Source organism: Lactuca saligna, chromosome 3 (assembly GCF_052625555.1).
Source record: "Lactuca saligna cultivar CGN05327 chromosome 3, ASM5262555v1, whole genome shotgun sequence".
In the NCBI taxonomy this organism is placed as follows: Eukaryota; Viridiplantae; Streptophyta; class Magnoliopsida; order Asterales; family Asteraceae; genus Lactuca; species Lactuca saligna.
In genome coordinates, this window is record NC_136419.1 from 112,122,182 (window position 1) to 112,142,853 (window position 20,672).

Here is a 20,672-nt window from a genome sequence, read left to right on the forward strand (position 1 = left end):
TGAACCTAACATCTACAAGGAAGTCATGGCAGGCCCGAAGTCTGTAAGTGGAAAGAGGCTATGGACAGCGAGATTCAGTCCATGTATGCCAACCAAGTTTGGAATTCGGTTGACAATGTACTGTGTCGTAATACAGTCGAATGCAAGTGGATCTTCAAGAAGAAGACTAACATGGATGGGAAAGTACACACTTATAAGATGCGATTGGTTGCAAAGGGATTTACTCAAACTCCCGAAGTTGACTACGATGAGACCTTCTCGACAGTTGTAAATATAAAGTCTATTAGGGTTATGCTAGCCATAGCTGCATTTCATGATTATGAAATATGGCAGATGGATGTCAAAACCACTTTCCTTAATGGGAAGTTGGCTGAGGATGTTTACATGATTCATCCAGAGGGTTTTTTCAATTCGAATCATCATAATAAAGTGTGTAAGCATGAAAAATCCATTTATGGATTGAAACAAGCATCTCGTAGATGGAATCTTTATTTCGATGAGAAAGTCAAAGAGTTTGGTTTCTTGCGAAGCGAGGATGAGTCATGCGTATATGTCAAAGCTAGTGGGAGTATAGTTAGATTTCACATTTTGTATGTCGATGGCATACTACTCAAAGGAAATGATGTCCAAACCTTGCAGGAGGTTAAGTTCCGGGTTAGGAAGTGCTTTGTTATGAAGGACCTCGGAGAAGCTGCTTATATTCTTGGGAAAAGGATAGTGAGAAACATGAGTAAAAGACTAATAGGACTTAGTAAAAGTACTTACTTGGATAAAGTACTAAAGCATTTTAGTATAGAGAATTCTAAGAAAGGGGAGTTACCAATACAAAGCAATACTAAATTGAGTAAGACACAAAGGTCGAGTACCGAATCCGAGATAGCAAAGATGAGACAATTACCTTATGCTTCTGCAGTTGGCTCAATCATGTATGTTATGACTTATACTCACCCTAATGTGGCCTTCGCTTTGAGCATGGTCAGCAGATATCAAGGGAACCCTGGTATAGCACATTGGACCGCAGTCAAGGATATTCTTAAGTACCTTCGGAGGACCAAGAAATGGCTTCTTATCCTCGGTGGGAGTGATCACTTAAGGGTACGAGGGTATAGTGATGTCAGTTTTTAGACTGACCGAGACAACGTTTGCTCTCATTAGGGTTGGGTCTTTACCCTTAATGGAGGAGTAGTGACTTGGACATGTTCCAAGTAGGAGACCGTAGCTGATTCAACGTGTGAATCGGAGTACACAGCGGCGAGCAAAGCGCCAAATGGAGTGATATGGTTGAAGAACTTCATCGGAGACCTTGGAGTTGTGCTAGCCATAAATGTGATGGGTTTTGGTCATAAGACATCCTATGTTCTCATACAAACCCTAATGCTTGGATCTAGGTTTCTCTATTGTACATGCTTTGAATCCAAGACTATAAACCCTAATTCTAGCATACATATAATCATATTAACATGAGAATAAGTTTATAGTGTTACCTTGATTGTTATGTAGCAATAACAATCCCAAATCTCCTTGTATTGACTTTGGAATGCTTAGAGTCACAAGTGTCACTCCTCTAATGGCTTACAAACACCAAGAGCAAATGGAGAAGGTATAAAGAGAGAGGAAAGAGGTTAGAATTCGTCCTTAGGACCTCTTGGGAACAAGTACACGAATTCTAAGGCCTTAGGGTCTTTATATAGGTGTAGAGATAGAGTTTCAGTCATTATCCTTATCTAGTTGCTTATCCACAAAGCAACCATAAGATAAGCCTTGAAAACCCTTATCCTCTATCCTTTGGACGATTTCAAGGATCCTTATCTCCTTGAATTCGTTCAACCCATATTTAGGATAACCATTACCATATTTTGTAACTATCACATAATTACAATTCAGCCCCTCTAATTTAATTAATTACACTTGATCACAAAATTAATTCTTAATTAATTATTGACCAATATTAATTAAAAAAATATGATTTCTCCTTTAATATATTATTCTTATAACATATTAATAAATCATAATAACCTCTCTCTCTATTTATTTCTCCAATCAAGTTGCTTTGGTGAAGGCGACCCAAAAGGACCATGCACCATCGGGTCAAGTACATACCAAAATAGTTATGGACTTAGACACTAATCCAACAGTCTCCCACTTGGATAATTCTAATAACTATTATGCGTATGACTTCAGATCCTGATCTGCAATCGTAGCTTTCCAAAGCCGCTGTCAACTCTGATCCTATCAGATACACGTGTCCTTAGATAAGGGATCATATATTCCTCCATTCTAGATATCGTATGAGATATGATTTCAAATCATTCTCTTTGTACTACTTCTCGATTTCCGATTTATGACGACAAACTAATTGAACAAATCAAATTAGCCCTAGCCCGGCCGAGCATTTACGTATGTCATCACTAAACCATCGAGGGGCCTAAAGATATCGCTTTTATCCTACTTTGGATAAAAGGAATGGATAAAGTTTGATACAATGCTCGCTTGCACTCACTCACCGAATTACACACAACAATATGTTTTATAACACCAAGTTATTGGTGCGTTTACATATTATCAATGTGCAACCGATTCGCAAGATACAACTCACACATCTCGGTTTCAAGAATATAAGATGTTATCGTCTCACTAATCACTCGTAATACAATTCATGGAGTGATCCAAGTGAGCGTGGGTTTAATCCAATGCTCAAATCATATTCATAAGCACTCATGAACGTTGCAGCAAACATTTGCTTATGTCTAATACTCTTCTAGACAATCCACACACCAATTCACGACAGTCTTCATTCAAATCTACTTCCAACATATGAACGACTGTGGCCCGTTTGAATAATTCGATTATTCTTAATAAACTCAATTATTCTGGAAGTCAAAACATGCAAAGTGAAACACAAGAATAATACTAATCCCATATGGCCTCAAACCTTTGAGTATAAACAAAACACGTTTTATTTATCACCATATCGATTACTCATTATTTGTCGTTTCGGGTAATCAACTTTTTACTTGAATTATTACACTTGTCCCATGCTCCTAGCATGCACACAATGTTTACCTATGGTTCTTACTTTTGTGAAATAGACAAATTGAACACATTTCCAATCATTCTCATTTCACAACTCCAAATCCATTTTCTTAAGTGTAAGAATATCAAATTCTTGTTACTTATAGAATATACTAGATTCTAACACTTTATGCAACGATCCCTTTGTAATGTCACTGCACTAAAGTCTCAAAGACTATTGCCAATGATATTACAAATTCCTCTATCAGAGATTGTTACAAGACAATTCCTTAGATACGATGTCTCTCACTCAAAGCACATTCCTTTGAACATCCTTTTGCATAAAGGTTTCTAATCTAGTCATAGATTTTCAATATTTACTTCCCAATATGGACACGCTTCCATATTTTCCATATGACAACTAATTTCTTAATAAAATCTTATCTATTCGTAATGATGTCGATATTGTCCATCCAATATGGAAACATTTCCATAATTTCCAATACTATACTTCCAACTACTCACAAGCGACCAATCCTCGTCGAACTTTGGATTGTCCTTTGATAGTTGTTTAATTATTTTAGTCAAAACTGATTCTAGTCCCTTTTCCCTCTAAATGCACTAGACATTTGGAAAATTTTAGAATGGTCAAACATTAAAGCATTTGCAATCCATCCTATACCCAAAGCGTATGGGACACGACGCACAATGTTTTATTTGCTATGTTCTCAAAATTCGAATTGTGATGAGGAATGTCGTAATCATAATCGAAACTTTAAGAACACACTATGTACCCTTGACTAAATTTATTAACATTCCACAACCTAATCCTCTAGATTTGAAATGAAGCATAATATTCTCTCCCTTAATTATAGCAAAACAACCTTTCAACTCTTACAATTTTGCAAAGTATGACTCTTGTTTTCTATAATTAATATTGCCAACTATGCAATACGTGCCTTAATAATCATACAATCATAACATTTATGCTCCCACTATTATGATGATTATTATAAAACATAACACTTATGCTCCCACTAGCTTCGACATGTATTCATAAACATCTTAACTTTCAGAAAAACAATACTTATTGAATTTCTTAAGTTCATGTTTCTAATACTTAGTGCTTTGATAATCTTTTATCAAGGCTTCTTGAACTTATACACTTTTTCCTTAGATAGTTCATATGTGTGTCTTAACAATTAAGACTAATTGCCAAACTTCACAATTCAAATTATGGAAAGGGATACCGTAACCATGATTGAATTCGAGAATGCAATTTTACAATCACTATCTTTTAAAATCTTTCTTAGTGAAAGCATTTCCTCACAGTCATTTTCATGAAGGAGGAAATCTTATGACACTTAGATTTAAATGGTGTATGTGTTCCTATCCATGTGAATTTGTTAAAATCCAAAGTTTACGACAAATTCAAACTCATATGGATCGAACTTTCTTAATCTTGATTTCTTGCCTTATGGTAGCACAGCTGCCCACCACGTCTTCCAAGTAGTTAAGTAGCTCACCTTTTCGTATCAATGTACTTTCCATTGATCAAGGTCCTTGCCTTTTATGCATTCAAATGAGAACTCATAGGACTCACATGCATAATTAACTCGATTGGATTGGCACAGAAACAAAATAATATCTTCACGATAGGTTGTAAACCTCAACTCGTGTGCTAGTGATGATCAATAAGGTTTATTTGATTTGTTCTTGAAACTTTTCAAGACTATTAAGACTCCCACTGACTCCTTGACATATACGATTCTCTTATCAAAAACATTTCTTGACAAACAAATATTCAAGAGTTAGTGTAGCTTATATCAAAACAAAACACTTCATAATTTTGGTCTTAGTTGGTCTTTGTCTTATCCAAGACATCACAACTTTCCACAATTGATGAATGTTATAAACCTTCTTAATACTATTCACTCAATGTCACAATCTTGACTTTAAGACTTGTTTTGGAACGAAGTATGATTGACTTCTTGATTTGACCATTTCTTCAATCTTTGATTCCTCTTCTTGGACATACAATTGTACCAAGACTCATTAGAGGATCAATTGAGATATGGTTCTTAATCATTAGGACCTATCATAAAGCATAAAAGCTACTCTCCCTTCTTCTTAGAATGGAGAAACTCTTATCTTTCTACTTACTTGATTCTTCTTATTCGTTTTGCTATTGATCTAAACCCTTTAATCAATTCAAAATTACACTTAATCTTGTAAGTGTAATCATATTTACTAAGCCTTTAGTAAATCATGAAGAATATCTTTGTTACTCTTATGGTGAACTTGATCAACACACAACTTTGTGTACTCGATCTCCTAGTCCTTCACTTGACACTTTGTCAATGAATTAGTCCAATTTCCAAATACGAAATTTCTCATTCATCGTGCATCCACATTGCATGATTCCAAGTTTCTGTCCAATTGAAACTTGGGCGATGAGAAACTCTCCCTATTTGGTAAATTCTTGACATTTCCATAAATAACATAACTAAGAATCACATCCATTCGTTGTAGAAATATGCAAACATCAATTTTCACATAACGATTTCATTGCAAGGAAGTAAACAAAATAAATAAGTCAAACAAAATTTATTTTATTTATAAAAGCAGCGGAAAAACATTTGTCCTTACAATGCAAAATCTATGGAAAACTATGTAAAAAGAAAATTTCTAACAACTCTATCATAACTATCTAAGCTCAAAATCCAATCTCCAAGTCCATGCGATCAAGATCCATCTCTTGTGATTAGATTCATCTTGCTCTCTTATCAAGCTTCCTTTCTTTTCACCGATCCTACACAACATTCAAATGTAATCTTATCACATCATGTATTAAGAATCAACGAATAGGAACTTAATGGAGTTAGATAGTGGATTCTTACCTAAAGCGTAGTCATGCTTTTGACTCTCCCATCTCTTAGATCTCTTAGGTAAATAGGGCAACTTCGTCTCCAATGCCCCTTCTCTTGGCAATAAAAGCAAACTGACTCCTTTGGAACAACACATGGAACTACCTCAGACATCGCCTTTCTCTTATGATCAAACTTTTCGATCATTGCATGTCTTTCATTGCCATTGTCTATATCCATAGAGGTTTCGAAGGCAGATTCACCAATCAACTTTGCTTTTCTATTGCGCCAAATCATTGCAAATTCAACAACAATAAGCATACAGGTGAGATCTATAAGGGTCACGTCGTAGTTCATCATATAGTACTCTCTTACGAACTCACTATATGAGTTAGGAAGTGACTGAAGAACCTAATCAACAGCCATCGCTTCACCGACAATGGATCCCATCATTCTTAATCTATCAATGTGTGACTTCATCCCTAAGACGTGTGCACACACCGACTTGCCCTCTTTATGTTTACTTGCCAAAAGGGCTTGAGTGATATTGAACCTTTCAATTTTACAATCTTGTGGGATAGGGAGAATAATTGGAGGAGGAGGAGGAAGTGAAGCATGATTTCTTGTTCCTCGATCGAATCGTGGAATATCATCTTCATGTGGAATGCTTGTTCCACGGGATTTGAGAAGACCATAGTTGTCGAACTTTGACATCGGGAAAAAAACGAATTCAAGTTAGTTGATTGATTGAGTCCTTGGTAAATCACCCAAATGAAATTCCAAGGCTAGGACCCAACACAATATCCTACAATTCGGGAGAGGGATGTCGTAACCCAAATTGCAGAACATTTGAAGGTAAGTGAATGACGATTCACTAATTTCCACCATGAAAAACGAAAAAGAAATTTAAGTTTTAAATCTATGAAAACTCCTAGATCCTTTGAGATTCATTGAACATTTCAATGGCATGTTTAAATCTCGATATGCCCCTCTTGTTTGTGACTGGGATGCCGAGGATCACAAAGCGGGTGTGAATAACCATGCAAACTACATGGTGCCCTCACATGTTACAATCACCTATTCGATGTGCCGGTAAACCACACACGCTCCACCGAACTATGACAAACATTGAGTCACCCTTTGCTACCTTTGCTTAGAACCATTTAGTGTGTCGGTAAACCACACACGCTCCACTAACGTCTTCGCAAGGGCACAAATTGTAATTTCATGGAATTGCATCGATTCACTTTTGCCTAAGTAACTAAGATTAGGAATTTGAAAAACATTTAGTTACTTGGTATTTCATTATACTTATAATGGAAGGTTTCGTCCTATCCTACCCGTTCGGCTAACGACCCTCCACTAGTCAAGAGTGTGGTGGGTAAGAGTGGATACCCATTCAATCGCCATTTTATAGGCAATTTCCTTAAACACCCCTTATAGACCAGCTTCGTGAATGAGGCCTACTAACGGTAAGACTGACTTTTACTCATACATATATATAATGTTAGACTTTTAATCTTATATATAGTATAGGGTGTATTTTATACTTTTAAAATACTGTGTGGTTAACTTTAATAATTACACTTTTAATTCAATTAAATCGTTAACCTTAACTTTTATGGATTTATTAAACCTCTTTTAATTATACTCCTTAATTAATTAATAAAACCATAAAGGGGTGATTTGAACTTTTCAAAACATTACTAGAGTTTTAGAATTTAACATTTCTAATTAACCTTTTAATCAACCTTTAAATTCCAAAACTTGAGGGCAAGTTTTGAAACCTTTTTTCAAAACATTAGGGTTTTAACTATTTAAATTTCAAAACAACAAAACTTTTGGGGTTCAAATTTAAACTATAAAACCTAAAGGGATAAATTGAAACTATTTCACAAGATAATTCAAATCTAAATTACAAATAATCAAACTTTATCTAATAAAACAAGTGATTATCTAAATTTTGACAATTATCTTCCATTTAGGTAAGGATAATCACATAATAATGAAAAAATTCGGATTTTATCACAAAAACTAGTTTATGGTAATTATCCAAAACCAAAACAGGAAGAAAATCGCGAAAACGAGCTGTCAGACACTTTGACTCGTCGAGTCGGGCTTGGACTCATCGAGATCAGCTGACTCGGCGAGTTCACCAAGTGACTCGGCGAGTCAAACCTTCAAAACTCAAAAAAATCGATTTTCAGTGCTTATTACGATCAAATATGCATCAATAGAATAGAAACCAATCAAGGCTCTGATACCACTGATGGGTTTTGGTCATAAGACATCCTATGTTCTCATACAAAAACCCTAATGCTTGGATCTAGGTTTCTCTATTGTACATGCTTTGAATCCAAGACTATAAACCCTAATTCTAGCATACATATAATCATATTAACATGAGAATAAGTTTATAGTGTTACCTTGATTGTTATGTAGCAATAACAATCCCAAATCTCCTTGTATTGACTTTGGAATGCTTAGAGTCACAAGTGTCACTCCTCTAATGGCTTACAAACACCAAGAGCAAATGGAGAAGGTATAAAGAGAGAGGAAAGAGGTTAGAATTCGTCCTTAGGACCTCTTGGGAACAAGTACACGAATTCTAAGGCCTTAGGGTCTTTATATAGGTGTAGAGATAGGGTTTCAGTCATTATCCTTATCTAGTTGCTTATCCACAAAGCAACCATAAGATAAGCCTTGAAAACCCTTATCCTCTATCCTTTGGACGATTTCAAGGATCCTTATCTCCTTGAATTCGTTCAACCCATATTTAGGATAACCATTACCATATTTTGTAACTATCACATAATTACAATTCAGCCCCTCTAATTTAATTAATTACACTTGATCACAAAATTAATTCTTAATTAATTATTGACCAATATTAATTAAACAAATATGATTTCTCCTTTAATATATTATTCTTATAACATATTAATAAATCATAATAACCTCTCTCTCTATTTATTTCTCCAATCAAGTTGCTTTGGTGAAGGCGACCCAAAAAGACCATGCACCATCGGGTCAAGTACATACCAAAATAGTTATGGACTTAGACACTAATCCAACAAAATGAGCCTATGAAGATTTTCTACGATAATGAAGGAGCGGTTGCTTTGACCAAGGAACCAAGGGATCATGGCAGATCCAGGCATATCGACAGGAAATATCACTTTATTAGACATCGGGTAGAAGAGGGACTCCTCGTAATCAAGTGGGTATCGTTAGAGGATAACTCAGTGAATCCCCTTACGAAGGGACTGAGTAGGTTTAAGCACTTGCAGCACGCTAAGAGCATTGGTCTGAAGGATGATATAAGTTTTAGTGATTAGATAGTTTTGAAACGTGTAATAGATAAATTGTAATTAACATTTGATGATTAAATAAAGGTGTATTATTTATTAGTAAAGTTACTATCTTGTGTTAATTATTTACCTATTGTTTCACTTTTCATGTTTTGACTTCCTAAATAATACGATTATTCGAACAGTCCACAATCACTCATACTTTGGAACTAGGTATGAAAGAAGACTGTCATGAATTAGCTTGTAGATTGTCTAAAGTGTATTAGACATAGCAAAAGTTTGCTACATCGTTCATGAGTACTTATGAAGTAAGATTTAAGTATTGGAATAAACTCGTGCTCACTTGAATCACTTCATGGAATTAATCACGAGTGATTGTGAGATGATAATATCATATAGTCTTTAAACTTAGATATATGGTTTATTGTTTGCAAGTTGGTTGTGCATTGATAATGCGTAAACGCATCAGTAACTTGATGTTATAAAACATATTATTGTGTATGATTTGATGAGTGAATAGTAAATTCATATAATTGTGAAGTTTATCTGTTCCTTTTATCCTATGAGGTTAAAGGCGATATCTTAGGCCCCTCGATGATTTGGTTTGACTTATGTGTCAGGCCCGGTCAAGATTATGTTGATTTGTTCAATTAAGTTCTACGTCAGACATCTCAGAGATCAACAAAAAAAAATGTTAGACAATAATTATGACTATGTTCCATGTGATTGTCCGCATGATATCTTAAGAATGGAGGAATATATGGTCCCTTATCTAAAGGACAAGTTAGAGTTCGACATTGGCTTTTGAGAGCTACGATTGCTAATCGAATTTGGAAGTCATACTTGCATCTATAGTTATTAGACTTATCCAAGTGGGAGACCATTGGATTAGTGTCTAAGTCCATAACAATATTTGGTATGTATTTGAACCGGTTTTAGCATTGTCCTTTTGGGTTGCCTTCACATTAGTGACTAGACAGGATGACCATTGAGGAGAGAGGCTAATTTATTGTTAAAAATAATAAATTTGGGTATAAATATGATTTATTAGTATATTATATGAATAATATATTAATTTGGAATAATATTATTAATTAGTATTTAATCATAAATCAATTTGGAATTAATTTTGGGATTAAAGGAACTGATTAAAAGTGTAGGGGTTGTTTTGTAATTATTTAATAGTTGAGGCTTGGGCCAATGGATCACCATATTAGACAAGGGCTGAAAATCCTAGTAGAAGTTTTTGCCCAAAGCTAAAGGATAAGGAGTCCATAGACTTGCTTAGGCCCTAAGCTAAGGGATTAGGGTTTCCACCCTGAAACCCTATTTGGCCTCAAGTATTAACACACCCCTAGGGCACTAGAATTTGTCCACCCTTGGAGAAACCCTAGTAGAGCTGAATTTTGGAGCTTGTTATGCTCCCTCCTCTCTCTCATATTCATCCTCCCACTTAAGTGTGTTTATGAGACATTAGAGGTGCTACACTTGTGGTACTTGCTTTCAAAAGCTAAGGAAATTCAAGGAACTAGTTGTTATTATTATATAGCAACAAAAGGTATGCATTTTATTCTTATTTGTGAATTTCGAAAATTATAGATGCATGCTAGGTTTGTTTTGTGTTCATTAAGTTGTATATCTAATAGTGAAAAACATATATCTAATTAGGGTTGCATGCATATATAGGATTGTTTGTATAAAACCCATCAGAGTTGTCAGAAGAGTTATGCAAACCGGCGACGTTCAGAGCTAGAGTTTCAAGTTGGAGATTTTGTCCTCCTGAAGGTATCTCCATTGAAAGCAGTGATCTGATTCAGGAAGAAGGGCAAGCTGGGCAATAGATATATTGTTCCTTTCAGAGTGATTACTCGAGTGGGTAAGGTAGCTTATCGGTTAGAGCTGCCTGCAGAGTTGAGCCAAATTCGTAACACCTTCCATGTGTCACAGCTGAAGAAGTGTGTAGCCGATGACACGGTAGTGGTCCCTTTATAGGACGTTAAGGTTGATGATCATTTGAACTACATTGAGAAGCTGGTAGCAATCTTGGATAGGAAGATGAAAGTCTTGAGGAATAAAGAGGTTCCCTTGGTTCAGGTTCAGTGGCAGCATCGGAAGGGATCTAAGTGGATTTAGGAGCCAGAGTCCAAGATGCGGGAGCATTACCCAGATTTGTTTTTGGAGGATGACTTCGAGGGAGAAGTCTGATTCTAGTGGGGAAGAATTGTAACATCCCGACTCCCAGGTATTATATTTAATTAATTTATTTTCATGTTGTCAGAGAAACTCAACTAGTTGGACGCCCCAACTCGCCGAGTAAAGAGTTAAATGGCCGCGTGATTTTTAGAGTCTACTCAACGAATTGGAGGACCCCAACTTGATGAGTAGGATTTGAGTGTGAAAACCCTAATTTCCAGGGTTTCTACCCTATTTAAAGGACCTTAAGCCTTCATTTCCGCCTCCTAATCATTTTGACACACTGAGAGAAACCCTAAATGAGTTGTAGTCATTGTAAGAGAGTGAGCAGAAAGGGGGTTGGTGAGCAGAAAGGCTTGAACGAGAAGAAGCCTCTGGATCCCGTGTTCTTCCAGTGCTATCTACATTTTGGAGGTACAAAGCTTTCACCTTGATCATTGTTTAGTTAAATCTCATCACTAGGTAGTTTAGGGACATTTCCATCCTTTCTTTGGGTCCTTGAGTTGTTTGAACTTGCCATGGAATTGTGACTTTCGATCTGGACAGTGTGAGGTCCCTTGGGCCTAAAGATTCGAGCTTTATCAAGCTAATTGCCATACTTCATGCATTAAACCCTCTATAGAGCATGTTTAGGCATTTTGAGCCCTATATGCCATGCATGGATGTAAAGCTTCCAGCTTTACATGATACTTCAGCCTTAGAAGGCTAGATCTAGAGTATGAGGCCTTAGTTCTCCTTAAAAACGTATGAATGAGAGAATGATTGAAGGGACTTGGAGAGCTGATTAGCCAACTTAACAACTTGACTAGGGTTTTCCCCGATAGTCTGGACGCGTTACAACTCGGCGAGTTGGTGAGACAGCTCGATGAGTTGAGTTGGATATTCCCGATAATTCAGAGAAAATGAAGGAATTCGATGAGTTACATATATGCACTCGAGGAGTTGGGTCAACATGGACTGTTGGCTCGAGTGTTACTTGTGTTGACTTTTAGGGTTCGGTTAAGACATGAATTGTGAAGACCATGGAGGGGTAAAATGGTCTTTCACCCTTTCCATGAGTTAGAGAAGGGATTAGACTAACTTTTTAGAGTTGTGATTATAAGTGTTAATTAGAGATAATTATATTATGTAGGCAGAGTCTAGACTGTTCGTGGGTACTAGATCTACTTGCTTACTTACGAGGTGAGTCTTCTCACTATACTTACCAGAGCGGTAATAATGTGTGACTAAAGGATCTTATTCGAGTTATCGACCAGAGGTTCCTATGTGCTTATACTAAGTTATGTGATATTATGCATTTTTATTTGTGATATATGCTACATTATTTCTATGCCTTACTGAGTTTGGACCGGAGGGTCCAAACCGAGTTGTGAGACCAGAGGGTCCTCACTAAGATATAGGACTGGAGGGTCCAACCCGAGCTGTGGGACTGGAGGGTCTTCATTGAGACACATGACCGGAGGACCCACACCGAGCAGTGAGACTGAATGGTCCTCACCGAGATGCATGACCGGAGGGTCCATGCCGAGCTATAGTCATGAGAGGCTTATTATTTGTGTATGTGGTATTTTGGAAAACTCACTAAGCTTCATGCTTATCGTGTTGTGTGATATGTGTTTCGGGTACTTCTCACGATTGCGGGAAAGCATCGGCTTAATTGTACACACCAATTAGAGATTATGATTTTGAGGATTCTAGGATTTTATCAAACATTGTTGACTTGTGTTTTGACAACTTATACATTTTGTGGTTTTTGGGAAATGTGATATTGAGTTTATATGATTTTAAAAATGAAAATTTTACTTGAAACTTTACAGTGTTACACCTAATGGGGCAGTGATCGATTGTGAGAAGTAGTTGGTATGGATTTGGACCCCTAGTGTGGGAGAGATAATAGTTCATAGAGAGAGATCGTAGCGTGGGCCAATTTTGTGTTCAACAACGAGGGCCATATGCTATCTTCAAAAGCATTGCTCTGGTTATGTCACCTATGTCATGGATGCCCGGGATTAGGGTAAGGCGACAGTGCATGATGTGCCGATTATACGGGATTACCCTGATATGTTCCTAGATGATTTTCCTGTGGTGCCTCCGGAGAGGCAGATGGAGTTCAATATTGATCTGGTTCTAGGTGCAGCTCCGATAGTCAAAGCACTGTATCGGTTGGCTCATCCGTAGATGCAAGAGTTATCTACACAGCTATCACAGTTGTTAGACAAGGTGTTTATTCAACTGATAAGTTCACCTTGGGGATCCTTGATTCTATTTGTGAAGAAGAAGTATAGTTCTCATCGTATTTATATCGACTATCGAGATTTTAATAAGGTAACAGCGAAGAACTATTAACCACTCCCAAGGAAGGACGACCTTTTTGACTAACTTCAGGATGTATCTTGGTTCTCCAAGATTTATTTATGATCGGGTTATCAACAGATGCGGATTAGGGATGAGGATGTTCAGAAGACCACTTTCCAGACACATTATCGTTATTACGATTTCGTGGTGATGCCTTTTGGGCTCAACAATGCTCCAGCCGCGTTCATGGATCTCATGAACCGCATGTATAGACCGATGTTGGATCAGTCCATGATAGTATTTATTGATAATATCTTGGATTATTGTAAGACTTAGGAGAAACAAGAGGATCACTTTAGCGAAGTGCTGGAGAGATTAAGGAGGGAGATACTTTTCACAAAGTTCTCCAAGTGTGAGTTTTGGTCTCGCGAGGTGCAGTTTTTGGGGCACCTTGTCAACCAGAAGGGTATTATGGTCGATTCAGCCAAGGTCAAGGTCGCGAGGTGTAGTTTTTGGGGCACCTTGGTTTAGCTGGCTATTATTAGAGATTCATCTAATATTTCTCCAAGATGGTTGTTCCTTTGACCCAACTGACCTAGAAGATGGTTAAATTTTGTTGGGGGTCTAAGCAGCAGGCAGCTTGTGAGACTCTGAGACATTGGTTATCTGAGGCGTTGAGTCTGACCCTACCAAAGGGTGTTAAGGACTTTGTGGTTTATTGTGATGCTTTGATCACAGGAATGGGGGCAGTGCTGATGCAGAGGGGTTGTGTGATCGATTACGCTTCGAGGCAACTAAAGCCTCATGAGGTGAACTATCCGATGCATGATTTGGATTTGAGGGTCGTGGATTTGCCCTCAAGATTTGGCAGGATTACTTATATGGGGTCCGTTGTACTATTTATATGGATCACAAGAGCCTGAGGTACATGATGGATCATCCGAACATGAACATGAGGCATCATCGATGGTTGGATGTGGTGAAGGATTATGATTGTGAGATCATTTATCACCTGGGGAAGGCCAATATGGTTCCTGATGCTCTTGGATATAAGGTGTTTGTGGCACCGATTAGAGACATAGGTTTGAGAATGACCGTGATTACTCCATTGTTGGAGCAGATTCGTGAGGCACAGGTCAAGCGTATAAAGAAAGAGCACCGCAAGAGTAAGCGTATTGTGGGTCAGGTGGCTTTCTTCAATTATGATATTCGTGCATCATTAACTCTGCATAGATGAGTCTGTGTTCCGTATTAGGGTGGTGTGCACCAGATTCAGATGAAGTAGGTTCACAAGTCAAGGTTCTCCATTCATCCCAGGGTAAAGAAGATGTATAGAGATCTTCTTCATGATTATTGGTGGCCCTGCATGAAACGGGATGCAGCATGGTATATAGAGAGGTGATTGACCTGTAGGAAGGTCAAGGATAAACATCAGCGACCTCACAACAATATGCAGCCATTGGAGTGTAACAGCCCGGAATTTCAGGTATTGCTTTAAAACTATTTTTGGAGCATTTTAGGAAGAGACTCGGCGAGTTGGTGCCTGACTCGCCGAGTAGGACCACAGGCTTGGTCGCGGGTTCGCGACTGGACTCGACGAGTCCAGATATGGACTCGGCGAATCGACGCTGTTCAGCAGAAACCCTAGCCGTTTGGTTTGGATCGTATATAACGCCTCTTAGGCCGTCATTGTTCGTCTTTTGGCCGATTGAGAAGAACCCTAATCGTTTGTGGACGTCTAGAGCAGGAGGGAAAGCTATTGGAACTTTGAGGAATTGTTAGGCAAGAAGAAGAAGAGTGGTGGCCAAAGGAATATCAAGGAGGATCGAGTCCTGAGGTTTGGAGACACAGAGAGTGCGTTTCAGGTAATACTCGGACCATTTCTGTTGTTTTGATGTGTACACGAATCTAGGGTTTATGAAACCCATTTGGTGATTAGATAGATCATAATGTTGTTACCCAAGCGTTTATACCCCAGTAATAGGATGTTTAGAGGTCCAGAAAGTCCCATGATTGCATATTTCGGGACCATGCATATTTCAGGAAGCAGTTGATCGACTGCATGGCATGGACTCGCCGAGTCCAATGATCAGACTCGGCGAGTAGCTTGAAGATTCACTAGGACTCGCCGAGTTGTTCTTCAGGCTCGGCGAGTAGCTTGAAGATTCACTGGGACTCGCCGAGTTGTTCTTTAGACTCGGCGAGTGGAGTCGGGGTGGCCCCGCGATTCTTCCACGAGGATCTCGTCGAGTCAAGAGGGATACTCAACGAGTAGAAAGGGGACAACAGGGAAAGATGGGGAGGACGTCTAGACTCGCCGAGTCGCCTTTTCACTCGACGAGTCCGGTCAAGTTGACCGTTGACCAGAGTTGACCTGCATGTAAATTCTTAGGGTCAGTTGTCTTGAATAATAAGAGTATTAATAAGGGTATATGGTATTATAGGGAGTCTGCAGATCGGCGGATCGAGTGCGAGTAGTTTCAAGAGTTGATAGCTTACATTACCACGAGGTGAGTCTTCTCACTATACTTCACCCAGAAGGGTTTGACTGTGAGACCGGAAGGTCGTATATGATATGTGTTATTTATGCTATAAATAGAAAGGTAGTTGCTATGCATGATATGTATGTTTATACGGGCCGGAAGGCGATATGTTATGTGACAGAAAGGTCAGGTATGATGTATGATATATGTGTTATGTGTGTTATATTAAATGTATTATATGTTGCAAATGTTATGGGCCGGAAGGCAATATACTATGGGCCGGAAGGCAATATATTATGGGCCGGAAGGCAATATGTTATGGGCCGGAAGGCGGTTATGTTACGGGCCGGAAGGCGAAGTGTTGTGGACCGAAAGGTCAGGGCCTGGAAAGGCGTATATGTGTAAGTCGTATACTAGGGAACTCACTAAGCATTTATGCTTACAAGTTGTTATGTATGTGTTTCAGGTACTAGCGAGGACCGTGGGAAGGCGTCGGCATGATGCATACACACTGCTGCTATTTGAGACCTTGGGGATTTTTATATATGTATTTGATATGGAACATGGAATAAATACTTTGGGTTGAATGAAATCACTTTATTTCTTTTAAAAATTTATTTGAAAATTTGCGTTGTTACAATTGGTATCAGAGCCTTGGTTTGAGGGATTCGGGTGTACCTTCGGGTGTAACTGAACTCAAACCGAGGATTTGAGGAAAAATCTTTTAAAAATAATAAAGATATAAATTTTGATAAACGGTAAAGTGGTAAACAAGAACGGAGCAGTGTGTACGATTAGCCAGCACCCGAACGGTAAAGATCCCCAGAATACCTTACAATGTTATGTTATGCACTGAATTATGAATTGTTATGCATGCTAGAAGACTAGGTATACATGATAGGACTAGAATGGCCTGTTTTGTGATGCCTTAGTCTAGGAAGATTGCTTATATGAGATATTCGGTAGCGTGCAAGTAGATAGTGCATATTAGAAGTAGAGTACTCATTATTCGGGGTTTGGGGAGGAAGATTTGGGACGAATACTGATACGGTGTGGTCGGTAGTATTGGGCCCGTACTACCGAAGGCACCGGGTCGGTGGAAGACCCAAGTAAGAATCCCTGGATATCGGAGACCGAGTAGGGTTGCGTTATCGAGTACAATTGTACTTGATGGAGTCTCTGATAATTTTATGTTGTATTTCAGAGACATCATGGTTACCACACGTCAGGGGGCGAGTTCGAGCACTGTGAGTGACGAGGATATTCGTCAGATGATTCAGGAGGAGGTAGCTGCAGCGATCCGGGCCGAGATCCCGGAGATGTTTGGGTCTATTAAGACCACACTTATGGAGACATTCGAGGAGCGGTACGCCGCACTGACTGATGCTGCAACCGCTGCCGCTACCGCAGCTGTGGCCGCTGCCAGGCCGCAAGGGGGCGATTCGTTGTTGTTCCGGGAATTCAGCAACACGAAACCCCCTGAGTTTGATGGGATGCAGGATCCGATTGCTGAGATGAGGTGGATCGCCGACATTGAGGGGTGCTTCTACACTTGCTCATGCCCGGAGCACTTGAGGGTACGGTTCGCCTTGAACCAGCTCCGTCTGGGAGCGAAGGATTGGTGGAAGCTCGTGACGGCGAACTTCACTCTAGCAGAGATTACAGCAGTGACATGGGAGAGGTTTACCGAGATGTTCAGGGACGAGTACGTTCCCCCAGTGGAGAGGGAACGATTGATTCAGGAGTTCTTTACCCTTAAGCAGGGTACTGATTCCGTTGCGGTGGTCACACGGAAGTTTCACGAGAGGGCGATGTTCTGCCCAGAGCTGGTGTCTTCGGAGCAGTCACGGATGAGCCGGTACTTAGGCGTTTTGAGGAGGGATATCCGGGAGTTTGTGTCAAACTCCACCTATCGTACTTTCACTGAGCTTTAGGCGAACGCCAGGAAGCGCGAGATCGAGTTGGAGACCCAGGCCATGGAGGAGGCCGAGTCTCGGCAGGTGGATCGGCGGCCGGCTCAGTCTCAGCCGGCAGCCAAGCGGATCAAGTCCACTGATTCGAGGATGGGAGGTCCGAAGGGTCGCACTTGCGGAAAGTATGGCAAGGGTCATGAGGGGGCGTGTCGAGCTGGTGGTTGCTACAAGTGTGGCAAGGAGGGACACATTGCCAGGGATTGCCCTAAGGGGTTTATGGTTTGCTTTCACTGCAACCAGACAGGCCATCGGAAGGCCGAGTGCCCGCAGCTTCGTCAGGGATCTACACCGACTACCAGGACTACTGAGACCCGACCGGCGAAGGTCGAGGCCCCGAGGGCTCGCGGGAGAGCCTTTCAGCTGACTGCGGAGGAGGTCCGCGCTGCGCCCGATGTTGTGGCAGGTATACTATAATTCACGTAATTACTTTAAAGTCAAAATGTTATGCTTATGTTAATGTATGTGTAGGTACTTTTCTTGTGAACTCTATGCCTGCTCTAGTGTTATTTGATTCGGGTGCGAGTAAATCCTTTGTATCGTTAGCTTTTAGTCAGCATATCAGCATTAGTCGTGAGCCGTTAAGTCGGCCTCTGAGCGTTTCTATTGCGGCCGAGAGGGTGGTTTGTGCCACGGAGGTTCTTTGGGGATGCGTGCTAGAGATTTTCGGGGTTGCGTTCCCGATTGACCTAATTCCTATTGTGATGGGGGATGTCTGTGTCATCGTGGGCATGGACTGGTTGAGCCGATTCAGCGCTGTCATCGACTGCGAGCGTCAACTGGTGACTATACGAGACCCTAGTGGGGGAGTTATTACGGTATACGGCGAGGGTACCCGTTCGGGATCAGCTTTTTGTTCGGCCGCTAGGGCGAGGCAATGTCTACAACAGGGATGTAAAGGTTTTGTGGCGTATGTGATGGATACGCGGGAGGCTTCCGAGAGACCGAGGACAGTGGAGGAGGTTTCAGTGGTACGCGAGTTTCCAAATGTTTTTCCCGAGGAGTTGCCGGGAGTACCTCCTGCGAGGCAAGTAGAGTTTGGTATCGACCTGATTCCGGGGGCTGCGCCTATTGCGAAGGTGCCTTATCGTCTTGCACCTCCAGAGATGTAAGAGTTGTCCTCGCAACTCCAGGAGTTGCTGGGGAAGGGATTTATTCGGCCGAGTAGCTCGCCGTGGGGAGCACCGATTCTGTTCGTCAAGAAGAAGGATGGTTCACACCGGATGTGTATTGATTACCGGGAGTTGAACAATGTGACGGTCAAGAACCGCTATCCGTTACCGAGGATCGATGATCTATTCGATCAGTTGCAAGGGGCATCTTGGTTTTCCAAGATCGATTTGAGATCAGGGTACCATCAGGTAAGAGTGCGGGATGAGGATGTCCAGAAGACAGCATTCAGGACACGGTATGGGCATTACGAGTTTGTGGTGATGCCTTTCGGGCTCACCAATGCCCCGACAGTGTTCATGGACCTCATGAACAGGGTATGCAGGCCGATGCTGGATCGGTCTGTGATTGTATTTATCAACGACATCCTAGTGTATTCGCGAACTAGGGAGCAGCATGAGGGACATTTGAGGGAGGTCCTTGAGGTACTGAGGTCGGAGAAGCTATATGCAAAACTCTCCAAATGTGACTTCTGGTTGCAGGAGGTCCAATTTCTTGGACATGTTGTTAATCAGGCAGGGATATTGGTCGATCCGGCCAAGGTGGAAGCAGTGATGAGTTGGGTGGCACCGAAGTCACCTTCCGAGATCAGGATTTTCATTGGGTTGGTGGGGTACTATCGGAGGTTTATTAGGGACTTCTCCAAGATCGCGGTACCGCTCACCAGATTGACCCGGAAGGGTGTTACATTCTCATGGGGACCCGAGCAGTAGACTTCCTTCGAGACACTTCGTCAGAGACTGTGCGAAGCCCCGGTATTAGCTCTCCCGGAAGGGATGGAGGACTTCGTCGTATATTGCGACGCATCGATTTCGGGATTGGGTGCAGTGTTGATGCAGAGGGGCCATGTAATAGCTTATGCATCGAGGCAGCTAAAGCCTCACGAGGCGAGATATCCCACACATGACTTAGAGTTGGGGGCAGTAGTGTTCGCTCTCAAGATTTGGCATCACTACATGTACGGGGTTCGTTGTACTATATACACGGACCATAAGAGTTTGAAGTATTTGATGGATCAACCCAACCTAAATATGCGACAGACGAGATGGTTGGACGTGGTTAAGGATTATGACTGTGAGATCCTATACCACCCAGGCAAGGCTAATGTGGTAGCCGATGCATTGAGTCGTAGGGGGGAGAGCATTCCATTGCGAGATGTATGTCTGAGACTGACGGTGATGACCCCGGTATTGGATGCTATTCGTGGGGTGCAGGCCGAGGTTGTGAGATCCGATATGCAGAAGAAAGAGAGGGTCGTTGGGTTAATTTCAGAGTTCGTTAAGGATGGATGGGGACTTCTGACGTTTCAGGGTCGGATTTGGGTACCATTCGTGGGCGGTACACGTACTATTTTGATGGAGGAGGCTCATA